The 14,365-nt window shown below is 38.3% G+C and overlaps 1 protein-coding gene across 3 annotated transcripts in view; it reads right to left on the bottom strand.

Annotated features, from left to right (window-relative positions):
• LOC145981619 (uncharacterized) overlaps positions 1 to 14,365 on the bottom strand; it is a 427,540-nt gene that overhangs the window by 207,978 nt on the left and 205,197 nt on the right. The gene's annotated exons all lie outside the window — the stretch shown is intronic.

Raw genomic sequence — 14,365 nt, 5'->3', positions numbered from 1 at the left:
AACAAATATTTGGATGTTTTTCTTATTTTCGATTTTTCCCATTCCGCGTGATTTTCAAAACAACAGATTATTCATAAATATGAAATTTATAATGTTTTAGCGATAAATGACTGTTCTTTTAAATGTTAATTGCTTTTTGTAATATTGCCACTAGTAGCCCATATTTAGACCACAATTTTGAAATACATCATTTTACCATTTTTCGGAAATTGTTTTTTTTTTAAAAAAAAAAAAAAAGAAGGGAGACTTTCTATACTTTAGCATGCTATTACATTTAAGTATATATTTCATAGATATCCATTTTAAAGGCAGGTGCTTGATATATTATTTTTTCCCTCCAAAAATGGCAAAATGAACAGGAGCCCATATTTAGATCTTTTCCTCTATTATTCTCTTTAAAAAAATATTTTCAAGCCAGTGAAATTTCCCAGCAACTACGGCGGGATTCTTTCCTATGTAATTGGACTCCCTCACTTCCTTCTCCAGCAAATTACTTGTTTTTAAGACTCGCGCATTTTGTTCGTTAGCCTAGTTGTGTTACACCTAAGTGGTCGCACAATAAACTGTCACACATCGGAAATGAATAAATTATGTGCAGTCGTTTCGTTTAGTATCCATCAATACAATAAAACAATGAGATTAAATCAGGCGTTTTCTTTCTCCGACTGACCTTTCATCAAGGCTTTCGCCCCCCTTAATCAGAGGGTCGGCGCACGGTTATGCTAAGACTTGTCATAGGCACTGAAATAGGCAATAAAAGTCGAATTAGGCACCGGGAAGATAAACGACGACATCTCATTCATTCGTCGCCCAGAAGAACAGTTATTTTGCTCACGGATTCATGTCGATTACCAAATCCCCCGTCCAGATGTAGTTCTTAAAAGAGGTTTTTCCACAATTCTCCATCTTGTGAGTATGTTAGGTCATTTTATCGGGAGGTGGAAACATATTTTGTGGTAAATGCCCATTTGAATTTTCGTATATAAAAAAAAATAGGTAAGATTTTACAATACCGGACAATTCCCCGATTTCGTTCATACACTCATGCTCATAAATTAAGGATAATAGAGGTTTTGGTGCCCCACGATACAGCACTGAAACAAACTAGTTGTTGTAGCACAGACACATGTTGAACACACAAGAAAGAATCCACATACCCTGTTTAACCCTGTTTATTGCAGAAAACGTGAGAAAAACCAAAGAGCGCACATATGATGCAAAGCAAGGGAGATTGTAAAATGTTGTTTCACAGTTCTTTGAGCACGTGCACAGGTTTCAGTATGGAATGTGATGTCCATGCACATTGACACATGCAGTACAACGGCTTGGCATACTCTGGAGGAGGTTGTCGAGCAGCTGTTGGGGTATGGCCTCCCATTCTTGCACCAGTGCCTGTCGGAGCTCCTGAAGAGTCCAAGGAAGTGGAAGACGTGCCGCGACACGTCGGCCTAGAGCATCCCAAGCATGTTTGATTGAGTTGAGGTCAGGGGAATAGGCAGGTCACTCCATTCGTATGATGTCTTCTGTTTGAAGGTACTCCTCCACAATAGCAGCTCGGTGTGGCCTGGCATTGTCATCCGTCAGGAGGAACGTAGGACCGACTGCGCCTCTGAAAAGACTAACGTAGTCTTGCAGAATAACATCGAGGTACACCTGACCTGTTACAGTACCTCTGTCGAAGATATGCAAGGATGTACGTGAACCCAGGATAATGCCACCCCACACCATGACACCACCACCTCCATACTGGTCCCTTTCGACGATGGTACCGGGTCGGTATCTGGTTCCTGGTTCACGCCAGATGGTTACACGACGAGAATCATTGTTGAAACTATACCTGGACTCGTCAGTGAAGAGTATCTGAGACCATTCTTCCATTGTCCATGTCCTGTGTTCTCTACACCAGTTGTTACGGGCTACTCTGTGACCATGTGACAGTGGAATGCAAATTGCAGGCCTCCGGGCGAATAAACCGTGCCTGTTGAGTCGTCTGTACACAGTGTGTCTGGAAAGAACTGTTCCAGTGGCAGCTGCAAGGTCTCGAGCAAGGCCCCCGACAGTACTCCGTCAGTGTCTCCGGGCACTTACGGTGAGATACCTGTCTTCTCGTGGTGTTGTACACTGCGGACGTCCAATGTTGTAGCGCCGACACACGTTTCCAGTCTGTTGGAATCGTTGCCATAATCGTGAGATGACACTTTGTGGCACATGGAGCACCTGTGACACGACATGCTGTCTTTGGCCCGCCTCTAGCCGCCCAAGTATCCTTCCCCTCATTACATCATCAATATGTGTTCGTTGAGCCATTTCACACACACACTCACGATTTGCACAATCGAACACAACTGCACACTTCCTATAGGCACTGTGCTCTGGTCAGCAGTTTCGCTCCTGTGAGTCATTTGTCTGCTTACAGCGCCACCACACACTGGATCAAGGTCATAGTCAACACAGGTTCTTTGGGACAGTACCCAGACATCATTTCAAGCTGCAACGTCCACATCAAATATTTCTTTGTACAAGATTCAACATTATCCTTAATTTATGAGCATGAGTGTATTTCGCATACTCAATAATTTAGGACTCCTAATCACGAATCTGCAGTTAATATTTGGCGCTCACGTGTGGAATTTCCAAAAAAAGGGGGTCAGTGATCACAACCAACAATGCACGATTGCTCATTATGTACCGGAAGATTTTGTGTTTCTACGAAACTTACATTTTCTTACGGTGCCCCACACACCATTCACGTATAGCCCCAGAAACCCTCCACGGTAAGGTTAGGCAAACACAGTTAAAATTTGGGGTCCTAGATTTTTTCAGTATTAGAAACACAAAATCTTGCTGTACATAATGAGCAATCGTGCATTGTCGGTTGCGATCACGGACCCCCTTTTTTTGGAAATTCCACACGTGAGCGCCAAATATTAACTGCAGATTCGTGATTTGGAGCCCTAAATTATTGAGTATGCGAAATATGAACGAAATCGGGGAATTGTCCGGTATTGTAAAATCGCTCCAAAAATTACAGGGAGGAGATGTATGTATAAATCACTGATTCTGAATCCCGTGCTTCAGTCCACAAAGATGGCCTGGCCGGGATTCGAACCCGCCCGGATCCTGGTGCGCGCTGTGTTATTCACTCCGTCACAGAGGCAGGCATATTCAATATGTGTCATGATACAATAATAAAAGATTAGTATCGAGGTTTACATATGAAAAAGTTTTAAAAAAAGTGAGTAATGTTAGTAGGAATAGCAGTAAGATATTTTACGTTAACCAATTATTCATTCGGTTGACCAGATCAATGATTGGATTATAGATTATTAGGGCGGGTTGTAGGCATAGGCGTAGCTACGGGGTGTGCCGGGTGTGCCTAGTCACACCCTAATGGACTGCTTTATCAAAGAGAATTAAATACAGATATTTCAATAAGAGAGAAAATAAGCGGCAGTTTGTAAGAAGTTGAAAATGTCATTACTTGGTACAAACGTGTGCATTATTGCTGATGAAACGGGTGTCTATAGATTTTCGATTTTTTTATGTAATTGGAGAAAGAAGATATTTACTGCATTCTACTCTGTACTGCAGCGCCCTTCTTCTATACCTGTCACAAGCTGCACGTGTGAGAGAGTTTTCTCCAAGCTTACCCAAGTTAAAACTAAATTAAGAGCAACTCGGAAGCAGGATAGATTGGAAGCCCTGCTTTGCTATTTGTGGATCAGGAAAAAGGTTAGTCTATTGATGTAAATGAAGTTATTGATGAGTTTAAGAACATTGTACCTTTTGACAGACGTCTCTCGTTATAGATGACGTGTATTTTGATGTATTTGTTTGTAACATTTATGAACATTTTGTGTGTGTGTAATTTCTATGCAATTTGATTTTTTTCTACTACATATATTCAGAAATTTTCAACACTGTAATTTAGTGAATTTATATTCCTTTACAAACATCAGTGCAGTTAAAGAGCCAAGTGATTGTGTTGCAAAATATGCTATTAAAAAGGTACAAGACCTCATGTTTTTTCTTTGTGCACACCCAAATATAAAGTTCTAGCTACGTCTATGGTTGTAGGATTGGTTATAAAAAGAAGATATGTATGGAATAAGAAGGTGATGCTTAAGGTAGGGATAGCAGGGGCTGGGAGGAGAATCGTCAGCCCTTGAAGAGAGGGTCTCCGAAGAAAAGACATAAAATTGATGACTGGTTTAGCAAAGTAGATGTGGATAAGATCCCACCGAAAACATCAGCAGGGACTGGGACACATTTTATGTGTAAGAAGTACTAAAACCAAGCATAGACTAACAAGTGTCATTTCAGCAGGGTGGTATTTGTAGGGGGGATGGGGGATTTCCCCCCTCTGGATACTTGTGTCCCCCCTCTGCTTGATAAATTTTATGCATGGGGGGAATGTTATATGGCATAAAGTCATTATCTTATGCTGTCCCTAGACAATCAGTAGAATTTCCCCCCACTGGAAATTCCTTAAATACCACACTGCATTTCAGTGAAAATATTGGAACATTTCGCAGCGCCCCTGTAAGCAATCCACGGCGCCCAAGGCGTTGCCGCGCACACTTTGGGAACCACTGTAATAACTAAAACAGTAGTTGAAAATTAAACAATTGAATTATGAATTGAATTAAACTAGTTTTTGACCCTCTTATTCTTAGCCCTCTGTGTCGTCTAATGTAATAAATAACGTTCGTAGATATCTTATTTCAGCATTGTAATCCTTATCACTAGGGCTAGGATTTTTATGATCTAAAAATCAACAAAATATGCTCTCATGGCCTAAAATTTTACAAAATATGCACTATAATTTCAAAAATATGCCCTTATAACTAGACTGTTTCAAACATCAATATCTAACTGATGCTGAAATATTTTCACATATGTACTATTTTTAGCTCACTTTATGGGCCCTGATGAGTTGAAATGCACAATGAATACTTTCTGTAAATTTTCAATTAAAAATGAAAAAGATTTCGCTGCACTCCCCCTCCCAAAAAACGAATCCACTTCGAAAATGACTGTATATTTCTTGAGAAAGCGAAAATATGCTGAATATGTCCGAAAAATCCATCAAAATATGCTCTATCACCTAGAAATGGCCAAATATGCAAAAATATGCCCTTAAAAAGCACCTTAATTTAATTAGTTTCTTCACAACATGAATTTCTATATATTTAGGGAACACATCACCCATACCAAAAAGAATATGCTAAGTCACATTCCTGGACTTTCAGTCTCTCATTCACTTATGTGTTTAGCATAATTTTTATTGCATTATCTCCGTTCTTTTCGCTGCTGGAGAAATTAAAAACTTTTCTTGTCTTCTCTACAGAACCGACAATCGGACTTGAATTGGTACTTTCCAGTTAAGGCAATCTAGTAGCATCCCCTTCCTCGCACAGATTTACCCCACTCCCAACCCTTATCAGAGAAAGGGCGAATAAGTCCTTAAGACACAGACAAGCCATTCCAAAGCCCTCAACCTTCCCGGAGGATATTATAATATAATAACACCAACACCTGCTACTAAAATATGTTTGGCTGAAAACCCTTTCTAAAATAAATTTCTCTTTAATTTCGTGACTGACAGTTCGTGAGCGCCCCTCGGTGCAATTATGAACGAACCGCCATTGTCTTACACAGCATACCTTCATCAAGTATCGTTTTAAGATACTAGAAAAGTGGTTATTTACTTTTGATTGTTCTTTTTCTTCCTCGAGTTTGGTGTCGGAGGTAGCCTGTGGCGACAATGCAGTAACCAAAGGCGTCAGGTCTTTCTGTTCTGCTAATTGGTGCTTCGGCAGCCGAGGGAGTTGCGCTTTCCAATTAGCGTCAATGGTTAAGTGGTTAATAAGGTCTAATTAAGGCCCTTGCATTCCTCTCGGCCGGACACCATCGGTCTAATAGTCTCGCTTCTTTTTCCGGCTGCTTTCAGTTTTTGAAACCTGTATATTGCTGATAACCAGAGAACGGATTTATATGTAGTAAAAATGTGCTAATTATATAAATATACGAGGGTTAAGTCATAAGTTATGGCAACAATTGTTTTTTTTCTCGCGAACAGTGAAAAATCTAAAGCCCCTATCACACGGAACTGGATTTCTAGTAGGAATGCCCTAGTTGGCGCTGAACTAACTTTCTAGGTAGCAATCATGGTCGCCTGGCTGACTGCTTGACTGGTTTGGAGGAATAGGACATGTTCTAATTGCTACTTGCTTTCCTCGACTGGATTCTGTGGAACAGCCAATCAGAGCAAAGTTTCGCCATGTGAAGATAATCTGTGAGTGTGCAAATGAGCGCTTTTGTCTGTGGTTTCCGAGTGTTACTCCAGCAATGTATAACGTATACAGCATGAAAGGCGCGTTGAGTTACACCATGTATGCCGAGTGCACGGTGTTTACATTTGAAACAACTAAAATATTCTTCCATACGTGTACAGTAAACGTTGTAAAGTATGTATTTAAGCAGCGCCATTGTTTTGTACCTAATGACGTTTTATACGAAACGTTATTCCTCTCGGTTGAATAGTTATCGGCTTTTAAAAATGTGAAGTGATACATTGTTTACTTCTCACGCGGCCGCCATTACAACTTCCCTCGTATGGGAACAAAAGTCTATCGACAAGTACGCTGATAAGTATCGTGTGAGGCGAAAACTAGCAAATTGATAGCCAGTCCAGCGCCAACTAGGGCATACCTACTGGAAATCCAGTTCCGTGTGATGCGAGCTTAAGACATACGTTTGAAAGTGTATGAAATGTACTTTCGAAAGAAGCCACCAGATGGTGTATGTGAACAACGGTGGGGTAGTGAGCACGCACCCAAGTTCAGTCGGTGAGTGACATCGTTCGAAGCAGGAGCAATGTTCGTACATTAAAATAGCAGTTCTCCGCGGGAATGCCTTACAGAGCTACGGGAAGCTCTGGGTGTGCATGCCATGCCCTATGAAACAGTGGCGAGCTGGGTGGAGGCCTTCAAACGGGGCAGAGTCTCAACTGCCGATCTGCCTCATAATAGAACACTGTTGTCCAATATCCTGTGTTCTGCCTCTTCCCTACGACAGTCTCCTGCATCCCGACTTCATCTGGTGGCTTCATTCGAAGGTACATTCCATGCACTTTCAAACGTACATCTTAGATCTTTCGTGTTGTCCCCTGTTTGGGAGAAAAAAATAGTTGCTTTGACTTATGACTTAACCCTCGTATATTTAGTTATTTTCATAAAAGTATGGAGTTTAATATTGTAAAAATTTACCTCTTTAATAATATAAGACACTACACGAGTTACATAAAATACAGTACGCTTACACTGACATTAATTGTAAAACAACACAAAATGTGTTTGTATTTTCTGTTTCCAAAACAATGAATAACAAAATTTTGTTGCAAGTGTTCGAACGTGAATTTCTTTCTCTTGTCTCTTAAGACTGATTTATATTGACTAAGACTGAGTTTAATATCGCAAGAAGTAATGGGAGGGTATTTCAAATTTGTCAGTTATTCGCAAGAATTCACGCGAATATGGAGCATATGCTGAGAAATGTTCTGAAATATGGAAATAATATGTAAAAGTAACTAAAATATGTAAAATATAAACCAAAACCTAATATATGCAAAAATATGGAAAATAAAAACTGATTTTTTCGAGTCTACATGCCATGATGCCATGGTGCGAAATCCTGGGGGGACGAGGGGGATTCCCCCAACCAACAATCTTGGCATCAAAAATTCCCCCCACTAAAAATTTCCGGGGGGGGGGTTTGTTACAACAAACAAAAGATAAGCAATTACTTTTAATTTAAAATACCATATACTTTATTAAGAATAATATCGAATGCATACACAAATTAGTGTAGTTGGGAGTGTTCAATCCTTTTACCCTCTCAAGAGATCGTTAAGAAATCTACATCAATACGCACAATAAAAGTAAAACAGAAATCTAATTGATTTGTATTAACATAAAGCAAAAACTTAATTAAAACTTACACATAATAAAACCCCTTCAACTATTTCATAATTTATTAACATCTTTAACCAGTTAGTAAAGGAAGAACATTTCACACTAATATCGGTCGTTTTCGATTATTTTTATATGTTACCCCTTCCCACCCCACTCCTAGGGGTGCCAGAGATGTCTTACCCCCGCAGTATTTCTTTCCAGATTGTAAGTGATATGTGTACCAAGTTTGGTTGAAATCGCTCCAGGCGTTCGAGAGTTATGCCGGAACAAACATACGCACATACATCCATTTTTATGTATTCAGCAAGTAGCGATTCATGCATTAATATAAACATTGCAATTCAGCCACAACAATCGGAAAGAAATTAAACTAGCACCTGATCTTACAATGAATATCAAGCAAGTTGTCAGATTAAAATATCAAGGCACTATTTTATGCCAGATATGTGGTCCAATTTCTCAACTTCCAACCCTGAGCAAAATTGAAAGGGACTGGATCAGATTTACGTCACGTCGATCCTTTGCAAGTGTACAGGGTTGCCAGTTGTCCTTACAGTTAAATGCAGTTAATCAGAAAGTGTGTTTAATAATACTGATTCGTCAAGACACCAAGAAGATTACTCCTAACGCTGTAACAACTTTCATGCTTGCGAAATTTATCTTTTAGGATGAAGTGGTGTGAAAATAATTGTATACTACTCTTTGTACGCTGAAAGATTAAAGTTAATGTAAACAAATGCACGTGACTTGTGAGAAATTCTATTGGTTATCGCAATGGCAGCTGTGCAAAAAGATTGCACATAGGGATATAGTGCATTGATAAAGCCATGCAGCTAAAAGCAATATATTCGTGAGCAAAGGAACACCAGAACTAACACATAGAAATGGAACTATTTCTCTAAGCACGTGGTTTTGTTTACATTAACTTCGTTCTTGCAGTGGATAGAGAATAGATTAAAATTCGTGCATCGTTATAGACCAGGGGTTTCAAACTGGCGGCCCGCGAAGCCAGTTTGCAAAATCATTAATTTTATGTATTTTTATTAAAATACGTTCTATTTTTACTGAAGGAACGGAAGCTCTGTGAAGAAAGACATTATCACAGGTAGAATTGATTTTGCAGTCAGTAATGATTAACAGAAGAATCTAAAGTGACGTAACTTTCTCTTCACACCATGCGTTCTACCCCTTCGCTTTGCGGAATGAACTCGCCCGCTTCAGCGAAGGCTTCACTCTTTGTATTTAGAAACAAACTGCAGAGCGGCGCTGTACAGATCTGTTTTACTACGCACGAAGTACGAAGAGATTTCCAGTCTTCCAATTCGGATTGTACTGTAACTGATTGTTAAATTTGTGCAAATATCGAAATGTGCAATATCTACAAAAAACGTAAGATTGAAAATGAAAATAGAACCTATCCAGAACGTTGGGAAAAATACTACCTCGTTAGAAACAACAATGTCAAGAAAAGGGGCCAGACTTTTTCAAATACCTTTCAAAGGAACGCTTTCCAAACCTTCGTAGTTTTGGGCAAAGAATGACATCGATGTTCGGCAGCACATACACGTGTGAAAGTGTTTTTTTCTTCAATGAAGTTCATCAAGAACCGCTACAGAAGCCGACTGGCAGATTCTTCACTGCTTCACCTTCCGATACTTTCAAATACAGAAATTGAAGTGGACATTCCACCTTTAATAAAATAAGCAGATCGGCCTCAATTTTCACATTGAACACTTACTATGAAAGATTCTTATTTGTATGGTGTGGTTTTTCATTTCCTTCAATTCATCCATAAGTATTGGCTTTTTGTGAAATAAATTGTAATTATACAATTTTGATTTGTGATTCCATTGTTTTTATTGCCTCATATTAGAAATTTAGGTCATGCGAAAGTACTACATTTTCAGTTCAGTACTTACAATTTTTGTAATTTTTAATCCCCCCCCCCCCAAAAATGAGGCCCGCGAATCAACTGTTGCATATAATTTTCGCCCTCGGACCTTTTGAAGTTGGAAACCACTGTTATAGACAAAATGACTAACTTAAATCTCCCATAAAAATGGTACGCCTGGCAACCCTTCCTCTTGAGAAACTGGAATGGCACATACAGGTATGTGTATCCAGCTGTGATGAAAGCACCTCCAAAAATTTACACCGGCTATCACGTCAAGAAAAAATTGCAGACATGCAAAACGTTTGTGGAGTACGTTCATTTTGAGTACAAATTACTCCACAACTAAGATTTGTGGACAGCTAATATGACATAACTTCCACTTTCGTATGACAGTGAAATCCTGTACTTTGTAAAAGGTGCGGAGGAATTTAAAGCCTTATTAACGAAGGGAATGAACAATAAAAAACCCTAGAACGTAAAAACAGTGTAGCCTGTCTGCGTTAACTGTGCTATCCTGTTTCTTACTTACGTAAAAAGAAAAACAAGTTCTGGAAAAAATTAGGAATCAAATCAATATCATTCGATTCCGGATGCTACCCTCATTATACCATAAAAGAAAAAAATCATATGAATCTACGTAATTACTCAGGGTGGACACTAGGACAATCAAAAACTTCAAGTATAATTTCCGGTTTTAAAGGCTAACTTTTCAAAAATTCAAGGGCACAAGCTGATTTTTTCTCCAGGGCTGCCTACGGGGGGGGGGGTATTATGGCGCAGTTTGCGCCATCGAGATTTTTGGGGGACATTTGTTCCCTTCAAATAATATAAAATTGAACAGTTTTATATTTTTCCAAAATATAAGTAAAAATTTCACACCTTAAATGCACCATATTTAATTCATTAGATGAAGAAAGGAAAGTCTTTAAGGGTATTATCGAAGGCGGGAGGATATCCAACTATTACATAATATGAGTGGATTCTAGGGGGGGGGATTCTGACTATATTAAATGTTGGGGGGGGGGACAGTATCCAACTCTAGGTCTTAGATTATGGCGGGCATTTTAGTTAGAGGGGATTGAGCATTAAATTGAGGCGGGTATCCAATTCTTGTGTATTACTATTGTCTTAGACTGTTGTGGAAATTCTGGTGTGGAGACTTAGAACAAAATTTTTTGGAGGGGTCAATATCCAGTCTTCAATATGAACAGTAAGTCTATAATTGGCATGGAAATTTTGGTGGTAGGATTGAATATTAAATTTAAAGGGTGAGATAGGAAGCTTCTCATAAAGTGTTAAATCTTAGATTGTCAAGGGATTTCTGTAGTGGAGAGATAGTTCGAACATTAAATTTTGGAGACTGTATTTAAAGATATGTTATCCATACGTTTTCGACCCCGAACGTGCCAAAAGAGAAGCTGGAAAAGACTAAATATCTCGGGATCCTAAGAAAGTATTGACACCCCATTAAATTAATATTCTTGAAAGCCTTCAAAGAATGGATGTAAAAATGTTCTTGCTGATGCGTGTTTGGAGCTTTAATGAGGTACATGTGAGGTTTTTATACTATAGCTGCATTACAAGACAACCGATATTCTCTATTATGATGAACGATTTTAGGGGTGGCCTTGAGTGATGGGCACTTCTGTGTAGGGAGGAAGGGTAGATCAAATATAGTGTTCAGTAAATCTAAGAAAAAAGTTTCTTTCGGTAGACACGCTGTCGTAATGAAATACTTTGTGCGGATGACGATATGGTTTGAGGGCGCGAATGATATGATTTGGGGGGACTCATGACATGATTTTGGGGGGATGCGCCATTGGCCTTGGGGGGGGGGGGGATGGGCACCCCTGGTTTTCTCTATTTCAACCTTATGTATTATTTCCTCTCATCACCCACACACACACACAAATATACTGATGGTCTGTGTGATTCAATGCATTCGAAAATTCTAAATCAATTCAATTAAACTGTGTAGGTTTAAAATATTTACGGTACGGAGTTTGTATTTGCCATTTCACATATTCAGACTCGAAATACATCTGCAAACAAAAGTTGCAAATGTTAGGGGATGTAATAAAGTAATTGTATAAGAATTGTAAACTCACATTTACCAAATCAACTTCAAGATATCTTATCTTGCAACAATCTTCCGTCTGGCAGATAGATTCTTCTGCAAAGGACACTAACAAAGCAAACGGATTGAGAGAATTATGTTTTATTTCACACGCAACTTTCTTTTCCTTCCTCAATAAACATAAAAGATATGCTGTGAAAGACTTGCCTAAAGGCATTTATAAATAAGGTATAAATTCAACAGGATTTGTATTAATGAAAGTTGCAATTTTTCACGTCTACGCATAATTCCAGGAATTCAAAAAATTCCAGGTGAGTAGCCACCCTGCTATTACAGACAATAGAAAGTTAGAAGCTCTAAGTGTGGCCGACCAGCCCAGCCAGTAAGTCAGTAGGTAACGATTGCATCTTCGATCACTTATCAGAAATGTTTTATTTCCTCATTGTTGGGGAACATTAACTTTAGTTAGCCTAATTTTGTCATACTTTGAAAGTATATTTGAGGTGCATAAAATTTAGTTTTCATTTAGCTTCAATTTTCTAGGTCTAGACATAACCCACTATCCTCCTTTGGTGTCATTAAGTCGTTTTGGTACACATGTTGTTTAATTTAATATTGGATAGCCGAGGTTAACGTGTCATCTATGAAGACAGAGGTCCATGGACGTTTCTTTGCGTTTGCCCATCTAATCAATCAATTCATCATATGAAAAGCAACGTAAAATATCCTAATCTTAACAGGGGCATTTCACGAAAAGTAGTCCTACGCCATCTAACTAACATAATGAATCAATCTGAAAGTTATAACTGTTTTTAATTAAAATTACGATTCGAATGTTTGTGAATGCATACAGTTAGTAGATATATTTCACTAACAAAGATTTCTAGCATCTATAGCCTGTATACTTCACAGACAAATGAAGTCAAAATTTGCTACACTTTGTCACGTGCCAGTTCCGATGACACAATGAGAAATGCAAGGAAGAAATGTTTCCCGAAAGCGACGATAGATGGCAGCACGCCATATAAAGAAGAGCAGAGTTCATTGTGGAAACTAGGAGCGGAGAAGAGTGATTATATATATTATAGTAAATGAAAAATATATAAAGGAAGAGTATAAAAATTATAGAAGGAGTGAATAAAATGTTGTATATAGCAAATTAAGATAATTAAGAACATGCTCATATATGAAACAATTAGGAAAGTTATTAAGTGAGCAAATGAATTCAGAAATGTAGCTCTCTATCTCTTTTTGATTCTCTGACGAGGAGAACATCGTCAGCTTTTGTATTTGTCCGTCCCTCGGTGGCGCTGTGGTCAAATTAAACGCCCCGAAGCACTTACGGTTGTGCTTCTTATTAGTCGCACTGGGCCATAGGCAGCGCTTGCTGTTAGCGATCCTGGGCTATTCCCCTTTTGGTCGTTACATAGGAGGTGGCGCTATTGTCAGATTAGACGCCCCTAAAAATCCTCTATAGCTTTGGTTCAATTCTCTACAAGGAATGCAGCATAATGATTTGTCTATATTATTGAGAAGAGATATGGTAAAGAGAAATATTTGCGATAAATGAGAGAAGTAAGACTTTTTCCAGTGGCAAAGAAGAATATAAGAAATAAGAATTTGCTGTGGAAAGAATAAATAGAAGAATTTATCGAGAATATAAGAATATCTCGTCGGAATATAGAAGATAATAAGAATTGCTGCTGAAAGAAGAAATAAGAATTGATATGAATAGAGGAAATAAGAAACAGCGATGAATAAATAGGGGATGACTATCTTTTGTAAATAGAAGAAAGAGATGGTCATAAAAGGTAGAAGAAAGAAAAAGATTATCCTTTTACCAAAGAAAAGAAGTGGAAATTGAAGAAAGAAGAAGCCATTCATATATTTTGTCATAGAAGAAATTGATGAAAGAAGAAGAAGCCTTTATTTCCTATAGAAGAAATTGATGAAAGAAGAACGAGCCTTTCCATATTTTATAATAGAAGAAATTGATGAAAGAAGAAGAAGCCTTCCTATTACCATAGAGGAGATTGATAAAAGAAGAAGAAGCCTTTTACCAAAAATAGAAGGAAGAAAAGAAGAAGAAGCCTTTTCCCAAATTAGAAGGAAGAATAGAAGAAGAAGCCTTTTCCCCAAAATTGTGAGAAGAAAAGAAGAAGAAGATTTCCTTTCGATTATACATATATTTATTATATATTTCAATGTATATACAAGCTTCGCTATATATTTTCTCTGTATTGTGTATAGTTTCCAGAATATAGATCCGCATTTAACTATATCCTCTTGGCTATAAAACGCTTTCTTATTTGGAATTCTCGAATAAAGAACCTATCCCCTGAGATTAAGATATTTATGTAGCCGTGGTAAATAACATTTAAGTACGTACCCCCAAAGGGCGTAGAAACTTTTAAAGCG

The sequence above is a fragment of the Lepisma saccharinum genome, chromosome 29, assembly GCF_977018435.1.
Source record: "Lepisma saccharinum chromosome 29, izLepSacc3.1, whole genome shotgun sequence".
NCBI lineage: Eukaryota > Metazoa > Arthropoda > Insecta > Zygentoma > Lepismatidae > Lepisma > Lepisma saccharinum.
Note: the sequence above shows the minus strand (reverse complement) of the source record. Positions and strands in the feature narration are given on the sequence as shown.